Here is a 21571-nt window from a genome sequence, read left to right as displayed (position 1 = left end):
CATGCAGAGTTGGTGTTCCATTAGGTCATTCTTTTGCATGACTGAGTTCCTTAGATCTTTTCCTGTGAAATGGCTTTGTTGGGGAGAGTGTGAGATATAAGGGGAGGCAATATGCTCTCAGGAAGATAGGGAGGGTGTGAGGTAGAGTGACTATAGTAGGAGTCCGAGAGCTACCTGGGAAGACTTCAAATTGCACACAGAGCAGACCCAGATAAACACTGCTCTTTTGATTGAAAAAGTCCACATGTGCACACACACACACATATTACCCATATTTTTGGATAGTCTGTATTAACTGTAAGTTACTTGATATATTTATGGAATAATTAAGGAAAACTTTCACAAACGAATTAAATCTGGTTTTGGCTGGATAACAATATATCTATTTACTTTTGTTAGACCTTGGAAATTTCACTACACTGTAATTGTATTTCTAATGACAGAAGATTCATCTCAGCTCATCGTGTATGCATTTTGTTATTCACCACACATTTATATTCGAGTAAATGAACTTGTTCATTATACATCGTAATCTTTTTGTTATACAATGTTTCCATTTTTGAAAGCCATGTAATCACTTCATTGTGGTGTTGGCAATTGTCATTATATAATATATAAAATTTCAAAAGGATGCAATTTAAGGATTTTGAGCTTGCAGCATAAATATATGCATGACACGTAATATGAATAAACTTACTCCAGATGGTTGCTCAAAACAGATAAATCAAATTTCCCAGTAGTAACAAACTAAATTCTCAACCAAATATAGTTTTTTCGCTGATTAGAATGACCGGAACAGCGAAGTCACTCCAAACATTAAAAATGTGACAAAATTGGGGTAGTCCATAATAAAAAGAAATTAGATTTTTCTGGCCATTTTAACAGTTCTCTGGGGGCTACGAAAGATGAGGGCCTTCCCACCTGAAAAAAAGCCCAGGTTTTAAGTTTATTTCTACCATATTTTAAAAGACATGCAACCTCAGCACGTTTGGGTTTCATGGGGAAAGAAGCAGATACAGTGAATTTAATCCATCAAGATGAAGTTGGCAATACCTTTTCCTTCCATAGCACCTTCAAGCTGTATTTACAAGCCTTTCAAACATAGGCAAAAACAGAACACCGCAGAAAATGTTAACGAGAAAAAAACATTGGCTCGGTAAAACAAATAACCCTCAAAGCCAGAGAACTGCATGTTTATTGACTCCACCACTGTTAGCCCTGCCTTGTGTGGGTACAGTACAGCTCAAGAGTATTAACAAATAGCCTAGCTCTTTCTGTTCTGTTGCTAGCAACCTTACTGCATTCACTAGCTACTAAAATTAAACCTCTTCCAAATAATTTTCATGTGCACGGACTGTAAAGTGAATGTAAATTAAAGCAATACATTCAACTTCTTTAGAGAGCTCCTAAAGAAAAATTCCACTTTGGCAATATTTTTCATTTACTGCCCACCCCCAAACAAACACTTAGGTGGGCTTCACAGAAACCACCTTTGTTCCCCAAGTCCCTTTAAATGACCAACCTGCCCGGTCACATGGCTTACGCACACTCCTCAGTGCCCCCAATACTGACATCACCCAAGGATCAAAACTCAGCAATCTTTTGTACGTAAAATCTCTTTCTGATCAATGAAAAAGAGAGGCAAAAATACCAATGGAAAATAGATTAACATTCATAAATAGGCCAGAGAAAGAGAGAGAGAGGCAAATGCTCAATAAACACAAGAAAAAAATGTCTTCTCAGGAGTGATCAAACAGATGCAAATAAAGACAAATAGGTGTGATTTTTAACAGTGAGATTAACTGACATTTTTTTTTTTAAATAATATTGTTTCACTTTGGAAATGAAACACCTTGGAAAAAGGACTGAATTCTTCAAATGTTGCTGCTGTGGTAGTGTGAATTGGTATCACAACTGAATATAACAGGCATTCACTAACTGACCCAATAGCTCCACTTTCATAACTAAATCCTCCCCTTGAAAGTCTGGATTATACAGTACTATGACCACCCACTGTAAACCAAAAAGACCCATTAATGCAAAAACCCTGGTTAAATTTTGATCATCAATCAATTGGTTCAAACCAGAAACACTGGGGATGTTAAAAATTCTCAGTTTACCAATAACTTTAGTCAATGCCAAATTACACCATCTGGTACTTAATATATTCATTAATCCTCATATAGGATTATATTACAAGGAGCATATTCGATCAATTTCTCACATCGTATCTAATAGGTATTATAACAGATGGCATGAATATTCTTTATAGGAGGGGTCTCTTCACCCGCTGATGCTTGACAAATGTTTGCCTATGACTTTCATTAATGCTTAACAAGGTCATCTTTAAACTCCAGCACACAATGGAAGAAGACTAATCCCATGGCTTTTTATGCAGAGATAACCTAAAGCAAATTCATAGCATACCCACCATTAATGTGGAATATTAGATATCCTACATTACTTATTAGATAACCTTCAATAACAATTCCAGAGGTAAATGTGATTATATATCATATCCAAAACATCTGCAGAAATACACCGGTGACCAAATAAGTCCAGGTACGCTGGGGAAAAGCCTAACACTGTCATTTGCAAGCCATTATCCTTTCTCACTGGCATCTCTGCCTAGGTGAGTGCTTTAAATTGAATAGAAGCAAAATGTGTGAGTTGCTTGGTAACATGAAATTAGGCTATGCAGAGAGTTCCACCTGATGTCTGGCTGGGATTCATCACCACCTTTTAGGAAATTTGTCAATTTTTAAGAAAAGGGAGTTGATATCAGTGGGCAGCCACCACTATTCTGTGCACTGCAGGTCGCTGGCTAAGCCACGTGTTCTGCTAATTAAATTCACCATGGGAGATTCCTAACGTGTGTCTCCGTGGGAAATGGATCTGAAAATCTGGATGATGACCCTAATTGCTGCTGGTAACAAGGTTATGAAACGTGCGCTGTCATGCCTAGAGAAAGCAGAACTCAGATAAGGGTGTCTAGCTCATAGACCATATGGGTTTCTTCAGCTTACAGCTGGAACAGCTAAAATCAGGTTCAGCTGCCACTGGGCACTTCCTGAACAAAGCCTGTCACTTCGTACTTTTCAATTACTTACCTGCAAATGCAGCAAACAGGCAACTGTGAAGAAGCACAACAGTAAACCAGCAGATGCTAATGTTTGCCTAACCTGTGATGGGATATTAACTCAGGTCTGGTCTCAGGCAGAGCTATTCAAAGTGTGGTCAACAGACTGCAGCATCAATATCACCTGGGAGCTTGTTGGACATGCAAATTCTCAGACCCCCACCTCAGATCTATTGAATCAGAATATCTGAGGGTGGATCCTAGGAATCTGAGTGTCTAGCAACCTCCACAGGTGATTCCAGTGCCCACTAGAGTCTGGGAAGACCTAGTCTCAAGTACACTAGCTCAGGAGTAAGGGAATGTGGCTCTGTTCCTGGCTCTGTCATAAATAGTGTTTGCCACTGGGGGGACTGACTTAGCCTCTGCAATCTGTCTCCTCGTTGTTCTGGTGATGTACTGCTGTGTAACACATTACTCCAAAACTTAGTGGCTTAAAGCAACAATGGTTCTATGAGTTGGCTGGACTCAGTTGAAAAGTTTTCATTGGCCCCAGGGGCTGGCGGGGGGTTGGGGCGTCTCTCTAGTGATTGTAGTCAGGTGACAGCAGGAGCTGGCATCATAGGAATCATCGACTTGCTGGATGTCTGAGATGCTACTTCACTCACATGCCTGGATTCTGAACTGGAGTAACCAACAGCTGTCCAGGCATCCTGCTCTCCGTATGGCCTCTCCGTGTGGCTAGCTTGTGTTTCCTCAAAGCATAGTCATCTCAAAGGAGCTGGACCTTGTACATGATGCTGGCTTCCCCCAGCATGAATTCTAAGAGACCAAGGCACAAGTTTCCAAGCCTTTTTAAGGCTTAGACATAAACTGATATAACACCAATTCTGCCACATTCTCTGGGTAAAAAGCAAATCACAGGGCCAGCCCAGGCTCAAGGAAAGGATCCTACATAAGATGAGAAAAGAAGGATAAATCTTTAGAAATAAGCTGCCACATTCATATATAAAATGAAGGATGTGCTCTACATCCCTAAAGGCCCTCTCAGTTTTCATAGTATATGACTCTGATGTAGGCAATATCCATATTTCTTACAGTGCATTACATCTACCTCCAGGATGCCCAATTCTCTGTATCACTGCTGCTCATTTAGCATTAAGCCCACGCAGTCTTGCATTATGATTTACCTTACAAATGTAGTTACTCTGACTTCCCAACTTGATTATAAGCTCAAGGCCTTTATGCCTCCTTGAAACTCCATCACCTGGTATGGTGACCTATACATCCTATGAGGCTTTCAGTGCATATGTGATGATGATAATGATGATGATGATGGTAATGATGATGCTGATAGAATCACTGCTGTTAAATTATCCTGTCTACTTGAATGAGTACAAAGCAACCATTTACAAAGTTGAAAAATAAAGCCACATGGCTTTCATAATTTCTTTATGGATCTTTCAAAGACAGATGTCTTATGATAGATAAAATAGAGCTGTGAATATTATTTTCCATTGAGCTATTGTTTGCTTTAAATACACACTTTTCTTGTTTTGACTCCCCAGTGCAGAAGGGACAATGTTCTCTGGTCACCACTTCACTTTCTTCCTATTACATTTTTTAGCCCCCTTAAAACTAGTTGGGACCATGTAGCTGAGTTCTGGTCAATAATCCCAGTCAGTTATACCCTGCCAAAAGAGGACAGGGAGTGAGGTTCAAGGTGAATTTTCATGCTCTCCTCACCACCCCTGCAGCCAGCTACATAGTAACAAGGCAACCTTGAAGCTCCAAGTGGTACTGTCAAGAGACAGAAATAGCTTGTTCCCAGAGTCACTGCTTGGAGCAGACCCATCCAACCAAGAATATCCTCATTGCATTTTGTGTGAGCAAGAATCAAACTTCCATTGGGTCAAGACATCAGATTTGAGGGTTTGTTTGTTATAGCAGCTAACCTACATTGATTGATACATCTAGTTTATTCCCTGGTCAACCCTGTGAGTCATTGTCATAGATATTTTAAATTGACATTTAAATTGAACATTTTTATCAATAAATACACTTCTGTGACATCCCCAACAAGATCTCACAAGCAGGCTCTGTATAGTTGACTCTCTGGGTTTGTTACCTGTGCTCATTCCATTCTTCAATCATTTATTGAAAAACCATTTGTGATCCCCTGCTAGGTGCTGGACATTATCCATGTCCTTTGGATGCCAAGATAAGCAGAACACAGTCAGGTAAAAGACAGTCACAGCAATATTAATGTGCTCTGCAAGAGGGGCTGTACGAAGTGCAATGAGAGTACCAAACAATGAAAGGGCAGAGACAATGAAAGGGCAGACACATTTTTAAAAAGGTTGTGACATCCATACTGAGTTTTGAGAGATGAGTAGCAGTTTAGAAAAGGAGGGAAAGGCTATATCAGAAAGAGGGGACATGCAAATATATGTATGGTTTTTACAGTCTGTGACTCTCCGATGTAGGCAATATCTATATTTCTCAGAGTACATTACACCTATATAAAGGTGAAAGTTATAAGGTAAACCATATAGGAAGTTCTTGTAAAAAATCTGCTAAGAAATGATGAGATAAGAGCTGAAGAATGCAGACAAGGACATAGATATCTAAGATATTGAGGGAGTAGAATAAATTTGATGATTGAAGTTTAAAGAGAGAGGAATCTGGGATTAACACAGGATTTCTTTCTTGATGTGGACAATACAGAATCATAGTCTCATCAGTTATTAATAAAGTCAGGGTTAAAACCTGGAAGAGAGATAAGAGATAGGAATGGGGAAAGGTGATGAGTTTAGTTTAGTACTTTAGGTGTGAGAGGCCTCTGAAACTTAAAGCTGAACATTATTGTTAGTTAAAAATGTGGTCCAGAATTTAAACCTAATGTCTTGGTAGGAAAAATGGATGTGGGAATCATTTGAAAACAGAGGTGGTAATCAAAAACCATGGCTGAACCAAGAGCTAGAGAGTAGGATAGGAAGTCATCCAAGGACAGAATCTTGAGGAAAGGGCACATGAATGGGTCAACAGAGAGAGAAGACACCCAAAGGAGACCGAGATGCATCAGGGAGGTGGAATGGAAGGAGGAACAAATACTCACATGAGGGTATGAAGCCCTCTGGCTTCCCAAATCCTCTGCATCCTTCAAAACTTGGCTGAAACTCCGTGTCCTCAATGACGTGAAGCCTTCCAGACACCCCTTACTCAGAGGTGTAACTCCCACCCCACATTTGTCTCTATTGCCCCATATAGCAAATGCAACCTGGTCTTATCATCTAGTATAATCTCCACACACTAGCTCTTGGGAAGAGGAATGTGTCTCATTCAGATGCAAACGACAGAAAACTCAAGTCAAATTGGCTTAAGGAAAAATAAAAGAAAGGCCAAGGGAGGATTCTGCCTTTAGGTGTGGTTGCCCCAGGGGCTCAAAGCATGCCTTTTCCTTTCCCCACTTTTTGACTCTGATTTTCCCAGGGGTGGCTTCATTCTCAAGCAGGCTATGCCCATGGATGGGCGCACACAGTACCAGCCTATGATTTATTTTTCAACAACCCCGATGGGTAAAAAAAAAGGTCATTATTTATGGTCATTCTCAACTCTGGTTGGCTCTCATCAGGTCACATGCCTATTTTTAACCAATCATTGAGTCCAAGGGGATGCTAGGTTCCAATTACCTAGGCTAAATCATGTGACAAGGAAGTAAGCACAGAATCCGTTTCACCCTGGGAGGACTTTCACATGAACCAAATGACTGCACAAAGAAAAGAAGAAAGATCATCAAAATAAGATAAGATATTGTTGCCAGAAAAAAATAGAAATTGATACTGTATAAGCAAATAGAAATTTTGCACAGTGAGGACCTTGCATGCAATGAGTATTCAACAAATATGCCCTGATTGCCTGGTTACAAGCTTAATTGACTACTTTGCTCTCATCATTGAAAGACAGTAAAATGTGTTCTTATCAAGAGAAGTGACACTTTTGTTTATGTGATAAGGAGAAATCTGAAAGAAAAAGAAACAGCTGATATTTATATCCACTGGCATCCTGACTGGTGGGGGTAGAGAGAATTCAGTGTAGGTGAGAGAGCAGCAGAAATGCTAAGAAGGAAGATGAGCAAGGCATAGGTCTTCTCTGGAGGCTAGGGGCATTTGAGAATGAATCATGATGGGGACTGCCTTGGTTTGAAAGCCACCCAAGTTCTGAGGCATCTCGATAATGAGAATAAAAAGCTTGGCTATACAAATCAAATCTATGTTTTTAGAAAAGTTTGACATTTGATAAATTACCTATGAAAACTTAACCGTGGTTGTTAAGAACCAAAAAATTGTATTAATTTCAAAGCTAAATGTCAAGCTCTCCTAAAGATCTCCTAACATCTACAGATGGAGGGTGAGGGAGGAGGGCAGGGGAGGGAGAGCTATGCAAATTAAAGGCAATAAACTTTCCAGCATCTTCATCTTCATAACTGCTCAGAGATGTCTCCCAGCATTTTTAGCTGGGTAATTGTGCCTTTCTATTGTTTCTATCTGTTAGCAACTCATTTCTTAAAGGTATGTTCACAGAACAGCATTTGGTTTGAAAACTAAATTGAAACACTGGAACATAGACACAGCAAAATTAACCCAAACTCATTTTATTTATAGATTGTAGCCAGAGGTGTGTTAACTAAAAAAACCCACCAAACAAATGATTCCAGAATACTAAACTGGTAGTTCTAGAACCAGGAGACTTTGGCAAACAGCCAGAACAAATCTATACAAAATTAGAATTAAGAAGTTCCCCACCCCTGTATGCTTTAATGAATCAGTTATCCTTTACTGTACTGGACCATTTCTTAAGAAGAAAGTGGGAAAAGTAAATAAATTTATAACATTTGGCTGGAATGGATCATGTAAAAATATTTCCTAGTCAATAATTCTTAAGAGAATTTTGCCTAATAAATTATTTCAAATCAAAATATATCGGTTTTACATAAAAATGATTATTTTTGAACATTCAGAGATGACAACTATGCTGTCTGCATAATATTTATCTAAAACCCCCGAAATACATACATGTGTAATTCTGTTCCCATACATACAAAATCATGTAAAAATATTTCCTAGTCAATAATTCTTAAGAGAATTTTGCCTAATAAATTATTTCAAATCAAAATATATTGGTTTTACATAAAAATGATTATCTTTGAACATTCAGAGATGACAACTATGCTGTCTGCATAATATTTATCTAAAACCCCCGAAATACATACATGTGTAATTCTGTTCCCATACATAAAAAATTACACATACATATGAATATGTTTTGTACAAACACATGAAAATGTACACCAAAATACAACAAACTTCAGCATCTCCACTAGACTTAAATGGTGGCTTCCACCTACTACCTAACAATTGTATGGAGAACTAAGGTGGTGAGAACCTCATGTTTATTAGGGAGAGAGTAGGGATGTTTAATTGATAAGAAATGCTACAAAAAAGGAAAGAGGAGCCAGAGGACCTCCAAGAAGTGAATCAATGCTTCCAAATATACCTTATGAAGTTGAAAAGAAAAGGTGAGACCACATTATTATTCTTAACACATTGACTGCCACACTAGAAAAAAAATTTTTTTTCCCTGGGGCCACAGCGTTTTATTATAAAAATAGAATAAAAACTTTGAAAACAAAATGATCCTTTCTAATTTAATGAAAAATTTTTTGTTTTTTATTGTTTTCTGTGTGTGAGTTATATGCAGCTTGAAAAATAGTTTTCGCGACTCCCAAGGTGAAGAGACATGTGAGTTACATCTGTGTCATGAGGCCCCAGACTCAAAACCAGTGTGAGTTACATACAACTCACATGGCAGTTAATGTGCTAAGTTTGTTTTGGTAAATGTATAATAATAGTTCAAAATTGTCTTGTAGGCTTATTTATTTTTGGTTGGGGAAAGCCAGGGAATCTACCTTTTATAATCTCTTTTGTAGGGAAACATATTTCAAGTTTAAACACCTAGCTTAAAAACAATTTCTGGCTGTTTATGTACTGGCTGTTATGTACTGTATATGTACTGTTGTGTTCACTCATACACACACACACACACACACACACACACATTCATGAACGTGCCCTCTTCCAAAATGTATGAATAGAAACTTAACATTTTGGGGCAGTGTTTAAACTTTTATCTTAATAATTATTAATTATTATTAAAAATTAATAATTTAGCTTCTGGATAGAATAAGAACCATATGTACAAATATGCATGCCCACACACATTCCTCCACACCCTTTACGATTATGCTCCTCCCATATCTGGAAAATAATATTCTCCAGCTGAAAAAAAAGAATCCTTAACTACCTGGGGGACCTCTTCTATAATCTAGAAGCATATGACTAACATGCTTTAGTGGAACCAAAAGTGGCTACTTTGGGCTGGGGGAAGGTGTGGATTTCTAAGCATAGAGGCTTCAGGTGGCTGAGAGAGGAGAAGGCAGCACAGGGACACCCAGAGTGACTGTGGGTGGAACTGACATGATTCCTCTGGCCCTACTGAGATTAATCCACCCACCACAAGCTTATCTTTACTAAGGTGGCAATTCATGACAACAGAGCGGGTGTGCCTCCTTCCATCTCTTTCAACCCCTTCACAAAAGGACCTTAGATAAAAGGAAAGAAATTGATGCTGGGGTTCCTGCCAGGGTCTTCTGCTGATATAGCAAAGTGACTACAGAGGTCTCCAAGGGGAACATAGGCCTTGCTGCTCCTCTTCATCTGTCCACGCTCTTGGGCACATTTTTGTGACCTCCTTGGCCTTTGCAAGGTTAGGATTCCTGATGCCATTACATAGGTGATCATCCCACTCTGTAGGGGCCATTAAGTGACTGTCTCTAATAAAAAATACAGACTGTGTGGGGACAAAGCAATCGCTTTCATTGGGAGTCTTGACTATGTCAGACCAGTTATCAAAGGGCCAAAGAAGTTTGGAGAATGGCCCATCATGTTCGTTTTCCCAGCCTCGCGCTGTGACCGTTGTTGGGTCTTACCTGCCAAGGCCATCTTCTTCAGGGGAATTCCAAGTATAGCTGGAATTGTATGGTCTTGTGTTTTTCCTTTTGGAGCACTGCGTGGGAGAGCTAGAAAGGGCTGGGGAAAGAAATTCATTTTATTTTTCTCCATACTTTTATGATTTATGAAAAATTGATCTACTCCCTTCAGTTAGATAACCATGAGTCAGAGAAATACAGTTACCATAAAGTGGCAGTGTCATTTCTAAAGTAGACCACGCTCTGGTTCACAAATGATGGCCAATTAAAATAAGTTATTCCTGTCGGTGGGGCTGTGTGAAATGAACTATCACCCAAGATGAATTAAAGCCCGGGTTTGGAAGACTTTCTATTGACTAGCCTGTGCTATAATTTATAATTATTTCTGTTTACGCAAGAGGTGGAGCAGAGGAGCCAGGAAGAAAACTGGCTTAGCTCTCTCCTGGGTATGAGCAAGAGTGGTGGAAAGGACACCTGCTTATTAAGGTTTTGATCCATAAATATTTTTTTCAGTCATCACAGTGTCAGATGTCTACATGGACACAGATATATAAAGGGATCTCAGCAAAGCACTTGTAATGAAAATAACCAGCCCCAGCACAATGGCCTGTTAGGCTTGTCACTTGGACCCAGCTCACATCCTGGGAAACTGGGACCTACCTCAATATACTTTCTGTATTTCTGAATGTAAACAGTTTTATTGTTTCATAATGACAGGACTTGTCTTTTTAGGGAGTACCTTCTCTCTGTTTTGAGAGTGATTTTCTTCTTTTTTTAAATCTCTACTTCTCTAAACCTTATAAGATCTAAGAGAAGTAGACCCCTAGAGTTTCAGATATTAAAGTAAGAATGACTCCATCCTCAATCTTGCCAAACAGCATGATAAATGGGGGAGAGGGGAGATTCCAATAGGCCTGTCTCTGACTCTACACACTGTTTCTCTTGTTCTCTTTCTGTGTCTGTGTATCTCTGCATTTCTCTGTGTCTATTTGACAATTTCTGTATATCTCTGTGTAACTACAGGTATGAGTATTTCTCTAATCCCGCTTTCTGCATTCTCACTCTCTTTACCTAAAACTCTCTTATAATCTCACACACACACACACACACACACACACACACACCCCACACTTAAGAGTTGGAGGCACAAGACTCGACACCAAACCTCCTTTCCTGCCTACACCCTTAAATGTGGCCATGAAATGTGAGTTTTCCTGAAGCCCGCTGAATCAAGGAACATTGGCTCTTACACCCTTCAAATCCCTTTAGCTGGGACCTTTTGCACCTGCCCTACAGATTCTTCCATGCCAGGCTCAGATAATAGACCTGAGTCTAATCGGTAGGAATGTAAAAGTCACGGGCCCGAAGATGGGCCATTTGACATCAAGCCAACCTTGCAGCTAATTCTAATCTAAGCACATATCAGAATCCACAGCTGGTTCCACACAGACATACTTCCCTGTGTTTGAGGCTGGCAGTGGCACAATGCCCTTCCCTACTCATTGCATTGCTGTCTTATTCCCAGGTTCCCCGGAATGTGTCTTGGTATATTGCCCAGTTCCAGTTGTCTGTTTCATTCATTTATTCATTCATCTAATTAATAAATATTCATTGAACATCAGCTACAGGCCAGACTCTTGACTAAGCTCGGAGATGGTACCAAGGAGCAAAATGGCAGGTAATTTATCCGTTCCTCTTGAGTTTGCCATCCTGGTTGAGGGACCCAAGTGCTACCTCCATGCTGGACTAGTATAGTCCCTTGGATCAATCCTTTTTCTGAACCTCTCTAATCCTGCCTGACTTTGACTCAGTTCTCTGCTTCTCCTAATGCTAACTTTGACTATCCCAACTCCTCATACACCTGGGAAAATCCCATCTTCCAAATCAATCCATTTTCACCCCTCTCCACCTTGCCTGGCCCATCTCATCTTCAAAAAGACTCTGACACCTAATAGTAGAGGAGGGTTAAATTTCCTCCGCACGAACACCCTTCTTTTATCTGAGAAACAACTCACTAGTCTGCTTCCTGAATTTAATTATAAATGAGGAAACTCCTTCACCATGAATGCATTGTGGCTCTCTGCAAAGTAGAGAGGTCTGTATTAGATTTTATTCACACATTATAACAGGGGCAAGAGGGCTCCAAACTCAGCTGTGAAAAAGAGATGCAGCCCTTAATCTCCAAAGCCTCATAAATAATCAGATTCCACAAGAGGCTGGGTAGGGAACCTCAGACCCCTAAATACCTGCTTGGCCTCCTGAATCTTCTCATTGTGAAAGGATGCTGGCTGAATTGATGTCAAGATTGTGTGTGTGTGTGTGTGTCCATGCATGTGTGTGTATAAGTGCCATCAACCATTTTCTTCCACCTTCTTGAAAGCTGAAATCTTCACTCATCATGTCATTTTATGTCCCTAACATAAGTCGTCAGGAGTGTCAGGGTTCACAAAAATTCTTGCACCCTATGCTATAACATCCATTTCCAGTGAGTCTTTATAAAGCCCCATTGTGTAGCAATGGAAAAGGATTTCCAACTTCTTTGGGCAGCCCATAATGAAATCATATTCATAAATCTGTTCACCTTTTCTACCACTTTGCTTCTACCAGAGTTCTTGTAAATGTGCTCTCTCTTACAGTTAATAAATTAAATGAGGAAGTAACAAAGGAAAAATGCTGGATCTTAACACTCATTCCAGAGACTTAAGGGTGAAACGGTTCTAGAGAGTTAACTTGTGCTTGCAACTGCTGAACTCTGGGGTGTGGCTGCTGCAGCTACAGAGGGGGACAGAGGTTCAAAGCGAGAAAAGAAACATAACGCACGTCAGTTATCAAATCCATGGTCAATGTTTCATACAGCCCAACTCAAAGCAAATAAATATTTCAGCAAAAAGAACTGCCCGTGATATATGTGAATGTCACTGAATTAAGAAAGCCACTAAATTCCCTGCAATTGCAAAGAAATGGGAGGCAAGGATTTGAGAGAATAAGTTGATTGATTTCCTCCTCAGCTCTTCCAAGCTTTACTTTCTCCACTATTTTTTCCTCTTGCATTTATTCCTGCCTCTTCTCAAATGTTTTCTTTGACTTTTGTAGCATTACTCTTATTTTCCTTATTTAGACTCCTGAAACAGAAACACAAATACCATGGGTGTGAATTTGTGTACCCTTCCTTCCAGGGGAACACCTGGGCATGGAACAATAAACATTTCTCCCCACCTTTCCAGGCCCCCTCCACCCCCACCTGAGGGTTTCAAACACTTCAGCTAATGCAGAAAGCTTTAGTTTATTTAAGCAGAGACAGGCAGGGCACTGTGACAAGAAATTGGTAGTAAATTCCACAATTAGGGAGCAGAGCTGCTAAAAGCTCTTACTCAAAGGGACTCAAGATTATACTGTGAGCAAAATAAACTGCCTGCTGCTCCCATTCTCACTGGGTGACTTGGGACATATGGTGACAAAAGATCAAGCAAATATATTGAGTTGGACTCCTGCTTAAAAAATAAAAAATGTTGAAGAAACTTAGAATGTGACATCGAATTTTAAAAACTGCAATTCCCACCAAAGGAGAGGAGGGAGCCTTGATATCTGATACTTTTTCAGAACATTGGGACCTAATTCTTGGGTAACCTACATTTGGTAGATGCCACAGTCTGGCAAGTGGAGAATTACAGCCCTCTAGCTTCCAAACAACCAAGGCATTAATTAATCTCTCCAAATTTTCCTGGTGAGACTACATTCTCAGCCTGGCAGTATTTCATAAATAACAAAAAGTTCGAGTGAGAGGGCCAGGAGACACAGACGTCCATTCAAGGATCCAATGACAATGGGACGACAAAGGCCACTCTACTTGAGGATGGTCTCCAGACATTTTAATTATATTGAGTTGCCAACAAGAGCTCAGATCAGCAACAAAATTCCCACATCATCAAATGAGGCAACCTTTATGTAGGAAATTCAGAGGCTGAAATCTAATCATTTAATTAAGGAATTACATCACCTCTGCCTGGATAACAGCAAAAAATTCTAGCATTGTACTCACCAAGCAAAACTGCCAAGGGAACCTGCCAAAAGCCAATATCACGTGGACGTGACAAGGTCACACAATGATACAATAACGAGAGACACAGTGAGAGACTGACTAAACCAGTACAAGGGTAGAAATTGGTTGGTTCATAACAATGGATGAGAGTTTTATAATACAGTTCTCAGCCACATCCTCCAGGAACTGAAGAGAGAAACCACCATCAGCCTGCAAACCACAAATTGGTAAGCTCCCAGGCTGATGCCATGCCTGGTTCCCTTTCTGTGCAGCTCCCAGGATGGAGTATGGTTTCCCCAGAACACTCTCACCCTCATCCCATTGGGAGGCTTACTTACTTAACTTCCTACAAATCACTGCAGAGAAAACAGAGAGGGCAAAAAACAAAAATTAAATAAATGAGCAACGTATATAGTTCTTGAAATCCTAATCATCATTGTCTATAATGTAGCCCGGCCTCTATTCTTAGTTGCTCCTCCAAAAGTTTTTCTGACTCAGCATTTCCTTTGGTCACTTAAAAAGTATCTCACTTGCACTCCTTCTTACACATCATTTGTGGGTGATTGCAGCAGCCATCATTTTTTTTTTTTTTTTTTTTGAGACAGAGTCTGGCTCTGTTGCCCTGGCTAGAGTGCTGTGGCGTCAGCCTAGCTCACAGCAACTTCAAACTCCTGGGCTCAAGCGATCCTCCTACCTCAGCCTCCCGAGTAGCTGGGACTACAGGCATGCACCACCATGCCCGGCTAATTTTTTCTATATATTTTTAGTTGTCCAGATAATTTCTTTCTATTTTTAGTAGAGATGGGGTCTCACTCTTGCTCAGGCTCAGGCTGGTCTCAAACTCCTGACCTTGAGCGATCCGCCCGCCTCAGCCTCCCAGAGTGCTAGGATTACAGGCGTGAGCCACCGCACCTGGCCCATTTTTTTTTTAAGCTCATGTAGGACCTGATCACAAGAGTGTCCTCTTTCTGGGGAAAGACCTGAATATGCAATCACACAGCACAATAAGCATTAACTGTTGTCATTGGCTCCTGTCTTGCTCAAGAGGGTAATTGAATTTCGGGGCTATCCCAGGCTGAACATACATTCCTCCAAATGGGCTTTATGTCACATTCTCACATGCCAATAAAGTGAATAATGTATACCTTGGGTTGCTGAAAAATATGTTATATGTATTAATAGGTAGAAGTGTCTGGGATACTATTTGTAGGCAAAAGTTCACTCTAAATTTTTTAGAGTAATAGATTAAATCTATTACATTTAATTACGTAACCTTAAGCAAATATTTCTAAACCACAAAAATTATGCGAATTTTCATACGAGCCTATCCTATGATGCAGAAATTTTCATACTAGGTTTTATGCAAGAAATGAAAGCACATGCCCATAAAAAGTCTTTATAGGACTATTTATAGCAGCTTTATTCATATGAGCCAAAAATTGGAAACAACCCAAATATCCATCAATAGGAGATTTGAGAAATACGTTGCAGTATAGTCATATCATAGAATACTATTCAGCAACAAGAAGAAACAATCTTGATATATGCAACTACTCAGTCAAATCTTAAAAACAAAACATAACACTGGGTGAAAGAAGCCAAAAACAAAAAGTACATCCTATACGATTCTATTCCTAGGAAATTCGAAAATGAGCAAACCTGTTCCCTAGTGACAGAAAGCAGGAGACTGATGGGTTAAAGGTGGGGAGAGCTGGCTGGAAACAGTCAGGAGGTTAGTTTCCAGGTGATATAATGTTCTATATTGATACAGCTTGGATATTATATTTGTCCCCTCCAAATCTCATGTTCAGATTTGATCTCCAGTGTTGGAGATGGGGCCTGGTGGAAGGTGTTCGGGTCATGGGGCAGATCCCTCATGAATGGCTTCATGATCATGTGTGAGTTCCCAAAATGTCTGATTGTTAAAAAGAGCCTGACACTGCCCCTCCTCTCTTTCCCTTCCTTCCTCCCACCATGATGCCTGCTCCCTTTTGCCTTCTACCATGATCAGAAGCTTCCTGAAGTCCTTACCAAAAGCAGATGCCAGCACCATGCTTCTCGTACAGCCTGCAGACCATAAGCCAAGTAAACCCCTTTTCTTTATAAATTTCCCAGCCTCAGATATTCCTTTATAACAACACAAAACAGACTAAGACATATATCTTGATTAGGGTGTATGTTATATGGATATTACAACCATTGATCCATGCATTTAATATTCATACGTTTCACTCTCTGTAAATTATACCTCAATTATCAAAAAGATTTAACAAAACATAATATTGGCATATCTGGAAAATATATTCCATAACCCAAATGAGTGTGTAAACACTCAATGTAAATAAGTTCACTTTGTATTGTTAAAGAATAAGATCATTGTAAACTCGGTTTTTCTGAGTGTCCCCTGTCACCTGCAGTTAAACTAGCATCACAACATCTTGGCAGTAGATTCTACCATTAGGAAGAACTAGAGAACCTTAGGTGATAGTTCAAGCCCTTTCTATCTATGCACACTAGCAGAAAATAGAACCAACCAAATTAACTGAAAGGAAAAGGAAAGGAGCTGTGGGCTGTGTTTCAAAATCTACCAAATATCAGGATAGCTTTGAATGCATCTGAAGCACTCCCCAAATCCACCCACTCAAAACCGAAACAGAGAAAGAGCTGGAGTTGGCAGCATTCACTAAATCATTAAATACTACCAGCATAGTTGTCTGCTTGGGATGAGCTCTAAACCTTGATTGAAATTTCTCCAATAAATCAAAAGAAACAAGGTGATTTTGTAATTGCCCATAAATAACATTTCCACCCTTATATCTTAGACAGAAAACTAGGATTTGAGACCTGCTGGCAATGGGACAAGACTCAGATGGCAATGCAGCAAGCACATTGTGGTGTCAGCCTTAATAAAACAAGAGCAAGCGCAGATTTGAAGAAAATCACAACAAAAAGGACTGTCAAATTGTCAATGCTAGATAATATTCTCATATAAGGCAAAATAGGATTGATTATAATGACTTCATACCTCCATTCTTGAGTCTACCCCTAGAAAGGTAATACATGCAGGATGGGAATACAGCAAAATCCAGAGAAGCATATACCAGAGGCACAATGGCTGTTTTCATTGGCCAGATTTTGTGATTGGGATAAGTAATGGCGATTTTTAGTCCCAATGCAAATGCACTGAATATTTTTATGTGTATTTCTTTGTCAGCTCTAATGACTCATCAGTTTGAAAAGTGAATGTTCGTGGGAGCCTCATTTTCTGCCAATGAGATAATATGGGCTTAAATGTCATAACTGAGTAATCTGAATGGGTCTTTAACTTGTTGGTGGGGACCCAGCCACTCTCAACAGTTTCAGGTAATGGCAAAAACGACTTAGAATATTAATTGAAACTATTATTTTCCTTCATATTAGAACCGAAAACAAAGTGTTAATCAATTAAGAAATTCACTGATGGCACTCCACTTAAGAATATGCCTAAATTATATGCATTAGGTCAAGCTGGAAGCTCTAACCTATTTATGAAATAAGGTTATTAAAAATGAAGATGTGAACTGTCTTCCCAAAAGGTCATTACTGATGGTGTTGATGCCCCAGTAATGGTGACCTGCTCCAGGCAGCTGCAAGCTCCCTTCCTGAAGGTGCTCTCTCTCTCTACTCTGCTCTCACCAAACAGGGCTGAATTTCTGGGAAATTAATGCCTTCAGAAGCAGACTTCAGCCAATGATAAGTGAGAGTTAGTAGAGATTAATAAATACCCCAGTTTCTCCCACTTGGGCAGGATAACTCTGAAGTGTGTTCTACACGGCCCCCTAAAGGTGCCTACTGGAATTGAGCCCCGGTTGTCGGTGGCATAACCTATCATTAACACAGGCTGCATTGGCCACCTTCCTTTCCCTATCTCTGCACTTCACTCCCCTATAGGTACTTCTTGCAATCACAATCACACATAATTGATTTGTACCCCAATCCTAGACTCAGGGTCTATTTCTAGGGGAACCTAAACTTTGATACCCATAAGCATAATCTTCATTAGACCCAAACCTAGCTGCCCACATCAAAGCTCTCTGTGATTCAGAAAAAATAAAAAGCCTTCCCCACTGACTTCCAGGAAGTATAAACTGCTCCTATGATAGAGCAAAAATGGAAAAGTCTGGACTGACATTCTAATTACAGAGGATTGGTGGAGGATTGTCTGGTTGTCTGACATTAAGTTCAGAAAGCTAAGGGAGATTATTTTCTCCCAACTAAGTGTGCAAAAAAGAAAAAAAATCCCCATAGCAGTAACCTTCCACCTCAAAGCCACATGTGGCCCTCCAGATCCCCAAATGTGGCCCCTTGACCAAATCCAAACTTCACAGAACAAATCCCTTTATTAAAAGGATGTGTTCTGTTAAATTTGGATTCAGTCAGAGGCTGCACTCAAGGAACCAGAAGGCCACATGTGGCCCCAAGGCCGTGGATTTCCCACCCTGCAGTGCTGTGGGTTCCTGAGACCCTTCGTTAGTATCTGGAAGTATTTGGGACGCTTTGTGATGCTTGTGGAATTCAGACTAGAAAGACTCCAAAGTAGAGTGCTGGAGGTGGATAACGCAGTTCTGGCACTTTCTATTCCCTTCAGAGAAGAAAACTAGCCATTCGAGTCTCCAAGAGACTTGACAACAGACCATTTGCAGCCCCCTGGAGGAGACCCTCTCACAGTCTGTACACCAGGGAGTGCCGTGTGTGGGAGGCAGACGGGGCAGGGAGTGAAAAGACGTAGGTGCTGTCCGTATTCAGCAGGCGCAAGCTGTGTGCCATTGCTGGGTCCACTTGATCTTCTTTTAGCCTTAGTTCCTTCTGCTCTGAAATGAGGAGAAGTGAACTAAAAATTCTTCAGCTCTTTAATTCTGTTCTCTAAGAGTAATGATAATAATGCATTTATTCGAGTCAGTGATGGTACTTGTAAAAAAACAAACAAACAAAAAAAGGGCTGTGATAATCTCCTGGGCCTTGAATGTGTCCTACCTGATGGATATTGGTTTGGGAAGTTGTGCTGTTTGTAATTCAAAGGCCCCTTAACCTAAACTCTTTAAGGAATTTCCCATAATAGCCTTGCTGGTAGAATTCAGAAAATACCTCTTTCTTTCAGTAAGATAAATCCAGAACCTAGAAATATAAAATGAAAAGGAAAAAATATTCAAGACTTAACAAAGAATTGAAGGTTAGACAACAAAGTTAGAAATAGTTATTTTGAAAGAAAGTGTGCTCTAATCATTACGGCAGTCGGAAATAGATATAACATGTGTTTGAGCCCTGGCCAATAGTGCCGGAAGCAAGAGGTGTTTGGGACGGAAATGGGGGTTTAGGCACATCTTTAATCACCGCTCTCCCCATTTTTTAATATGGATACCACACGTTCTCAGGTTTCTTATTTATTATGTATATTGTTTTTCAAGTCAACTAAAAGATACTCATCCTCTTCTTACCTTACTCCTTGTTTCTCCACAGTTTGCTATGCCTACAACTCCGCACTATAAAAATTCTGAATATGGAATGCCTTAACCTACATATACACTTTCACAAGAAAGTAAAGTTTCCGAAATACTAAGTAAGGGTGGTAGCCAGGATTCTAACCCATGTCGATATGGTCCAAAATATAGAAAATATTTTTCTCCTTTAAATGTTATTCATTTTATTTTTATTCTTTCATATATAATAATGCTCATTATAATACACAAGACAATTAAAAAAGTATAAAGAAAAATATGATACTTATTGTCTAACTTTAGACTCTTGATCTTTTGAAAGGCATTTATGACATGTTAGTCTTTTCTTTTTATATTTTAATACAGATGCTCCTTGACTTACGATGGGGTTATGTCCTAATAAACTCAACATAATTTGGAAATGTTAAGTCAAAAGTGCATTTTCAGCTTATGATATTTTCAATTTACAATGGATTTATCCATAGCCCCGTGGTAAATCGAGTAGTGTACTGAATGTCTATTGCTTTTGGACCACTGTAAAGTCAAAAAATCATAAGTCAAACCATCGTAAGTCAGAGACCATCTGTATGGTCATATATGTTTGTCTCTTTCCGTTTAAACTTATAAAGATATTCTCCTAGGTTTTCTGCTAATTTTTCTTTCACTGCATTTGTACATTTTATATACCTGTGACTTATTTTTTATATGGTAATGAGATAGGGATCTAGTTTTATCCTCTGGCCAGGTTCAGTGGCTCATGCCTGTACCCCTAGCACTCTGAAAGGCGAGGTGGGGGCATAGGTTGAGCTCAGGAGTTTGAGACCAGCCTGAACAAGAGAGAGACCCCAACTCTACTAAAAATAGAAAAAATTAGCTGAGTGTGGTGGCACACTCCTGTAGTTCCAGCTATTCCCGGAGGCTGAGGCAGGAGGATCACTTGAGCCCAGGAGTAGGAGGTTGCTGGGAGCTAGGCTGATGCCACGGCACTTTAGCCTGGGGGACAGAGCCAGACTCTGTCACAAAAAAAAACAAAAAAATAAAAGTAAAAAAAAAAAATAGTTTCATCTTCTTCTATAGATAAACTATTATCAAATAAGGCATCTTTTCCCAGTGAATTGAAATCCCACCTTTGCCATATATCTAGTTCTCGTTTGTGCTTGGCTCTATTTCTGGACTGTTCTGCCCTTTGGCCTATTTGCCTGCTCTAATAGCAAAATGTTTTGATTGCAGTGGCTTTTGTCAGCTGAAAAAAGGCCCCTCCCCAAGATATCTACACCTTAATCTCTGGAATTTATAAATGTTACCTTATTTGGGGAAAAAAAAAGTCTGCAAATGTGATTCAGTTAAGGATTTTGAGATGAGGAAATTATCCCGTACTACTGGGGTAGGCCCTAAATGGCATCACAGTGTCCTTACAAGAGAAGACACAGGGAAATTACAAAGATGGCAATGTGACCACGGAGGCAGAGACCATGGAGCGAAGCAGCCACAAATCAGGGAATGCCAGGAGCCAGCAGAAGCTGGAAGAGGCAAGGACCAGATTCTCCCTAGAGCCTTCGGAGGAAGCACAACCCCGGTGACACCTTGATTTCAGACTTCTGGCCTCCAGAGCTGTGAGATAATACATTTCTGTTGTTTTAAGCCATCAAATTTGTAGTAATTTACTACACAGCAGCAGTAGAAAACTAATAGAGTAGCTTTTTGCATTTTTAGTAAATGCTAAATGAAATCCCTACTCATTACTCTTTTTCAAAATTTTCTTGGCTTTTCTTAATTATTTAGTCTTTTAATGAAATTTTTAATTATTTTAACCAGGTCCAATTCAGATTGAGATTGCATTAAATTTACATATTAAATTGAGATTAATTGGTATTTTAATGATATTAGTCCTCCCATCCAGAAATAAGGTATTTTTCTCAATTTATTTATGTCTT

This window comes from Propithecus coquereli, unplaced genomic scaffold (genome assembly GCF_000956105.1).
Source record: "Propithecus coquereli isolate 6110/MARCELLA unplaced genomic scaffold, Pcoq_1.0 Scaffold153, whole genome shotgun sequence".
Taxonomy (NCBI): domain Eukaryota; kingdom Metazoa; phylum Chordata; class Mammalia; order Primates; family Indriidae; genus Propithecus; species Propithecus coquereli.
The sequence above is the reverse complement of the archived record's forward strand: the minus strand, read 5'-3'. Positions refer to the sequence as shown.